Raw genomic sequence first — 7,586 nt, forward strand, 5'->3', positions numbered from 1 at the left:
TTGCAAAAAATAAAAAAATAAAATGAAAATAGAAACAAATGAAACAAGACAGTTGTCATCATTCTAAAAGTTAGCTTTTATATAATGGATAAGAGAAATCCTATCCGACTTTGTCCTACCCTCTTCCCTCGGATTTTTTTATCCGGATTATATCCCCTCTATATCCGACATTATACTATCGGGGACACCTACCAAACAAGGGATGCGATAAAACATATCATATCCCGAGTTTTATACGGATGACCAAACGCAATCTTAGAGATTTAGAAAGATCGTGGCCGGTGAAGATAAGGAGCTATCCAAAGGAGCATGTGGCGCTCTCCTCCGCCGGTCGGCGAGCATTTGCCACGGTTGATGGAGACAATGTAGTAGTGTTCAAAGTCCCAATTTCCGGAGCTCAAGTTTGCATCTAAATTCTTCTTAAAAAAATGACTACTTGACTTAAATCTAGATCTACAGTCATTTACAAATAAGGCAATTTTTCTAATTCCCTATCTACATTACCCCGCTAAATGTTAGAATCTGATGGACAATTCAGAGCATGGCTCTACTAATATGACGAAAAGAGTGATCTCGAATAATCAGCCTACTAATTCGTCATGAGCTAGACCTGATATTCTCGATGGGCCAAACCCATTTTAAGAAGGCGGGGACACAACAATGCTTTTAGGCCTGTCAATATAGGTAGATCGAGGTTCAATATGAGCATTTAATACACCAATGACAAAAAAGTTTATACGCATTTTGTTGCTTAATAGTAGGAAATTATAGAATGATTTCTTGTAACCCCAAATAGGATTAGCGAGTTATTTAGTCCTTCGAATTCATTAACCGATGTCTTTAACCATTATATGTAACCATCTGTAAATAGTTACAAAAACCTATACATTTCTTGTAAACTTCTCTCAATCAATTACAGAACTCAACGTCTTTTTATAATTTTATTTATCTTTACTTTGCTATGATTTATCTTTCCTTGCATTTACATGGCTAGCCACAATTGCGTCTAATCTCCGTATCTTTAAGTTTCTTGTCATTTACGTTCCTACCCCCTTTATAACCTTTGTCGATTCGTATTGATTCATCCATATTCTCGAAGGATCTAATAGAAGGAATTGAACAAGTTATCGGAATCTCAGTGGTGAGTAAGCTAGCCCACTTAGTCCCCATCGAAGTCAACTAGTTATTCTTGGTCTAATTTCGATCAACTCCCACGTCGTCCCACTTTTGATGCCTTCGATTCCCCATGCGTTCTTCTTAACGAGCTTTCTATATATCAATGACTTTTCTTCGTCGTAATGATGAGCTAATCTGGTTGTTGCCACTCGATTATTCTGAGCATGAAAAGCTTCCCGCAGGTAGTTGTCACGCAATCCCGAGGAACGAATGTCTTCTTCAAATAAATGCTTCATCTTATTAAATTGGCTCACATAAAGCCCCCACAGAACTATGCTATATTTAGATTGTTACACAACTTGTGCTCGAGGGATGACTTCTTGTCTCCGAAGAGACGATGAACAGCGCCGGCGAAGTTTTGCACCGGAGACACCTCATTTCTTCAAGATCATACTCTCTCACACACTTCGCACTTTAAGTTCTTTTCTTTAAGCGTTCTTTTGGATGTACCAAGGCTTGGAAAGCCGACGCGTTCTACGCGCTAGCCTTTTCTTTCGAGTCGGTTCGTGTTAAAACAGATCCAGCACCGCTTGTTTATGAGAAACTAGGGTATTCCGACTATGTTTATGAGAAACTGTGGCAAGTATCTTCCTGAAACGGTGCGTTTGAGGGTTACGAACGGCGGAAGTTGGAGTGTGGAATTGGAAAAATGGGATGATATGGATTGGTTATCAAAGGGATGGAAGGAATTTGCGGAGCATTTCTCAATTTGTGAGGGCCACTTCCTAGTCTTCGAGTACGTCGGGGACTTGGATTTTCACGTGCTCATAGTTGACAAAAGCGCAACAGAGATAGATTATTCGCTAATGAATGCTAATGACGGCAAGAAATCGAACCTCGACACTGTCGAATTTGTCCCGCCTAAAATGGGAGATGCTAATGATCACTGTAATCTCGGACTAGGTTCCAAATCGAAAGGCCTCCCAAGCGATTAAGAACCGAAGCTTTTAGCACGCGATTAAAAAGATGTGTGAATCTTAGCCTATTGGCAATGCATGTGCTTTGCCTCGTTTTTTTCTTACGTTCTCTGCTTGGGCGATTCAGATCGGATGGAAACTTCCAAACATAAGGTGTGCCCTTCTATGCTGGCTTCTTGTACCTTCACTTCTAAACGTTCGCGGGTAACTACGGCTCTCAAAGAAGCCAACAAATACGAGCTGCAGTATCCTTCCTTTACAGTAGTTATCCGGTCAAATAATCTAAAGCATGATGCAAGAAGAAAAGATCCCGAGATAATAGTTCTTACTTGCAAAATTTGTACGGGAATGAAATTTATTACCTCCTTGTAAGGGACCATCGTATTCCTATGTGGTTCGGGTTTTCCTATGAGATTATAAAATTATGGTCTGGTTAACATTTCTTGGGTTAGTCATCAATCATCATACGTTTAATGTTCTTACTTAAAGAACATTTGTTGATAAAAAACCAACTCTGCGGACTGTTCCGGGCGGTTTTTTGTAGGGACGCATCAATGGGAGCATGCAAATGGCAACTTTTAAGCATTTAGACAGATCATGGCCGGTGAAGCTCCTGTACTACCCACAGCATGGCTCGGGAAAGCTCTCTGCTGGTCGGGCCACATTTCAGAGAGGAACTTCCGTAAAGAAAGGAGATATCTGTGTGTTCGAGCTTGTTAGAAATGATGCTATTGAACTCAAAGTCTCCATTTTCAGAAAGAATGTCGAGACTCAAGCGTAAACTTTGGTATGCCTGCAGTAAAATCTCTGCTTCACTATGTTTTGTCTAGTTAATCAGATCAAAGAAAGCAAATCTTTATGCTGCAAGTAATGGAATGGTGATGTATTCCCTGATGTTTTTCTGGAGACTAGTGAAGTTGCGTCTTCCGAAATTCCTGGTACACATGCCTTGATCCGACAAAGTGTGAATCGAGCTCATACGTAGCGTGGAGAGTTGATCTAACAGAGATTTTAGTATATTCCTTCAAGTAGTATCTGTCACCATTGAGGTGGTCACAGAAAAGGAGAGAGAGAATGTCCTGCACCAAGCCAACTCTGTTTCCATGAAATATGCAAAAGACTCTAGATTAAGTATAAATTAGGTTCCTAATGTTTTCTAGTTAAAGTATAAATAGCCTTCCAAAAATGACTACTTGGTACTTTCTCGAGACATAATTGACTCCTGCAAAGGAACGATATTTTCATAGGGATCATAATAAGCAACGCTCATCTAGAAAATATTCTCTTCAAGCGGCTCCGATCGTTATTTTAGTGAAAGAATGGACAATATACTCAAATGTGAATGTGGATCAAGATCGCTTTTGGACAATCTTTCTCCGGCATATATTAGAATTTGATGGACGATAAAGAGCAATTCGCTACTAATATGAAGTAAAGATATGTGCAAAATCAGGAGATAGGGCTTCGCTTTTGAGTGGACGAGAGGCTGCGAACCAAGTCCAAATTGAAGATTGGTAGACTGATACAGTTTCACTTTGGGGCTTCGTCCGTGGACAAAGGCCCTGAAATCCGAAGCTTTCGAGCACTGCTTCCTTTGTGACACCCTAGGATTTCTATGAGCTCAAGACAAGGAATTCAGTGAGGTGGGGCCCATTCTTACCTCTTTCTTCTTGGTCAAAGGCGGCAGCAACTCTTTCCCTCTCTCTCTCTTCCACGTTTACTCCTCTGCTGCCTCTTCTTCATTTTGCTTCTTCCTCTCCTTCGCTTCTTCTGTAAAAAGCTAAGCGACGCCACTCCTGCTGCCACCGCCACTTTCTCTTCTTCCTCACCACTTCACCGCATCGCCAACCACCTCCCTTCACCACCTGCAACTACCACAACCCAGTCCCGAAGCCGAATCCCCTATTTTTGCTGCTGCTACGTGCTGCTACTTCTGCTTGGCTTTGGCTGCTATTGCAACCTCTGTTCTGCGTCGCCACTGCCCCGGCGACCTCCTTACACCTCCAGTTACCATCCCCTACCGCCTCAAGCCGGCTAAGCAGCCTTGGAGCCGTGAAACAGCTCTGCAAGCCCGACGCCCTTGTTTCGGCGTTCCTGAGCTGCAGCTTCTGTTCCGACCTTTCCAAGCCAACTCCGCCGTTCGCCAACCCCTTGCAGCGACCACCTCGACCCCCCGTCGTCGGCCAAGCTCGCGGGTGACCAGCCGCTGCACGTTGATCCCTGAAACAGATCCGAACTAGCTTCCCCTGCCTCCGATTCCCCTGTTTTTCGCCTACTGCAGTTTCTGTTGCTGCTGCCCGAGCTCCCTCCGGCCACCACAAACCACCTCCGACCATCCTCAGACTTCCCTTGATGTTATCCAGCCATCACCATGTCAGGCTGCCGCCATAGCATGCCAGAATAGCCACAAACAGCCCTGCACAGTCCTGGTTCCCCTGTTTTTCCTGCTCTGTTCCAGTTTCTGTTCGCCTACTGTTCAGCCGCCTTCCGGCCAACTCAGTCGACGTCCGACCACCACAGCCATTCTCGGACGTTGCCCAACCATTGACCTCCACCGCTCAGCCTTGCACCGCCTCCATCCAGCCACCACAGCAGCGAAACAGCACCGAATTAGCCTTATTCTGCCCTGTTCCCGTCGGGCGTGCCCTGTTTTGTGGGCCACCGACCTGGGCCGTGGCCGAGATTCTGGGCCGAGTGGGCCGAGAGCCTGGGCCGTGTGCCGGCTCCGTGGGCCAAGTTGGCCGAGTGTCCAGGTCCGTGTGCCGAGACCACAGGCCAAGTGGCTGAGAATTGGAGCCCAAGTGGCCTAATCCATGGGCAAAGTTTCCGGGCCAAGTCCAAAACTCGTGCGAAGGAATTTTCAAGGATCGCCAACATACTTGCCTCACGTAATTGACGGTGAGTCAATCTCTAATCCTTGGTTAGGTCGTTAATTATATTTGGATTAGTTTAATTAGATTATTAGGATGTTTAAGTAAATTAATTAGGGCCGGTTTAGGCTAGATACTCGGTTTAGGTTAAATGGCCCTAATTAGTTAAGTTAATCCGATCGTGGCTAGTTGGGATTGAATAATTGATTGATTGATTGGCCTTGCTTGATCGCGAGTGAACAATAGGTCAAGGATGAGCGTATGATTGATTGACGATTTGGATTTAATTACGTACGATTGAATTGAATGTTTGTCATTGAATTATTTATTTACACTCGATTATAATCTATATAGATTAATTGATGCAATGCCTTGGCGGATGGCTAGTCAAATTGATTGATTGGTTGGAGTTTGATCACTCGGTTTATGGATGCGAGGTCGCATGGATAACATGTGCATTTGTGTGATTACTCAAGAAGTCTTGCTATGTGAGCATATCGCATGAGCATTTGACTAAATGCGAATTATAAATTGGTTATTTGCTGAGTATGCTTGAGTGATCACACGATGGATTTATTCCTGGCAAGTTAAATGCTGTGCCGGTCGTACGGAATCATACGACTTGTCGGATGCCCGTTAGTCCGTGCCGTGCCGGTTGTACGGATCACATAGATTGTCGGATGCCGGTCGCAGCTTGTGACGGACTAAAGCCCCTACGGGGATTCCCGATAGTGCCGTATTGTGCCAGTCGTACGAATCACACGGGCTATCAGATGCCGTCATTGGAAGTAAAGAACGAAGCCTGGTCCCGCTAGTAGACACCGCCAATCGTAGTATAAAGTCACACCCGTCGTATGCAATTGGGCCATATGGCCGTTACTAATCGGACCACGTGTGGTGTCTGCGTATGCGATTGACATGATATCTATGGGTTGTTATGTGTGGCATATTATGTTGAGTATTGCATACCGTGTGATTTTCAGAAGGTGAGCTACATGTGATTGGGATATTTATATATCAATATGTGATTGATGGATAGGACCCTCTAAACGAATCAACGCCTTAGCCGGATTTAGGCGTTGACTCACCGAGATTTATATTTCACCCCATCGTTGTTAAACCATTTTCGGGTTCTAAGTGATGGAGCTAGTAATTCTTGAAAAGCTAATAAGGATGAAAGTGACATAGCCCTATTTGGAGTAGGTATGAAGTTGATCCTACCCCATCCCGAAGTATGAGACCAATTAGTGTGTCATTTCGGTTGACTCACGACGCGACCGCAAATAAGATCATGTTTTTGAATTAATGCTTTTTTCCTACTGATCTATCCCTATCTTATATTTTTGTCCGGAAATATTGTACGTTTTCGCATGTGTAGTTAATTTCATGAGTTGGTAGCGTGCCTGGGACGCTATCTTTTCAATCCGAGGGACGAGATGGCGGGGATGCCACGCGCTCGAAGATCGGGGCGTGACATCCTTAATATATGGGGAAATTACCGTGAGATGAGGCTTCCTGGCTATTGAGCTATCGGTTGTTATTACTGTCTTGCTTCGTCCATGATTCCTCAAACATCGCAGACGAAAGCATACAGAGTGTACTTCTGGGAATTATGGATAGAATGGAACTTTCATTAGCTGTTAACTCTAGTTTCACCATGTGTACGACCAGTTGCCTTGCAAAATAGGCAAAGTGTTTCATACTTTGGATTCTCGTTTTGACAATGGTGCTGATCCATCAAATGAGCGGCGGTACTCGGGGTCGCATTTCTTGCAGCGCTTTGGATAGCAATCCACGCAGCGACGAAGACATGTGAAATGCCTTTAAAAGCTGAAAAATTATAGCCATGATGTGATCCCGCAACTAAATTATAGCTATATAGAGGTTGATGACCTAGAAGGAGAATTTGAAGCAGAAGATTGGAATTGCAAATTCAACAGCAATGGACTAACTTAGTGAGGGGTGATATGTACAAATTTGTGCAAGTAGGGAATGATGTTGGAATTTCATTGCTGGTGTTGTACATGGCGAGGAAACAAGTCCTTATCGTTGGAGGAAGCTCGTCGATTTTGGTGACACCCCCATCTGCAACATTTCCAAAACGAGCATGACATTCGTGTCAATTTTATGTAAGTGCAAGTGCGAAATCTCGAGGAAATTAGGATACTATCGCGCACTAACCTCTCTATGAATATCGTCAATAGCTAAAGTTCTTCCCATTAGCCGAAAACGTCATCAACTTCGTCCATCATGCATGGTGCTCATCTCTCCGAAAGCTCCACATTGCGGTTCATAGACCATTAAAGCATTCAACAAGTAATGCTGCATCAGTTTATCTCGACAAAACTCTATTTTGCTCAACCCTAAATCCACCCACCACCTAAAAGAGATTGAAGAACATATTAGAATTCAAATTACTAAGCTTTTTATTGGTTGATCGCTCAAAGGACAGGCTTGGTACAAATAGTATTAAAACGTTAGTTCTTTTTTTTTTTTTTGGTCCAAACGTTAGTTCAATTACTTGAACTGAAGTCCGAAAAGGGTATCAAAAGAAAGTCACCCATGTAAATTATGGGTCATTAGAAAATACGAAGTAATAAAAGATAATGGGAATGGATCTGTT

Source organism: Rhodamnia argentea, chromosome 5, assembly GCF_020921035.1.
Source record: "Rhodamnia argentea isolate NSW1041297 chromosome 5, ASM2092103v1, whole genome shotgun sequence".
In the NCBI taxonomy this organism is placed as follows: domain Eukaryota; kingdom Viridiplantae; phylum Streptophyta; class Magnoliopsida; order Myrtales; family Myrtaceae; genus Rhodamnia; species Rhodamnia argentea.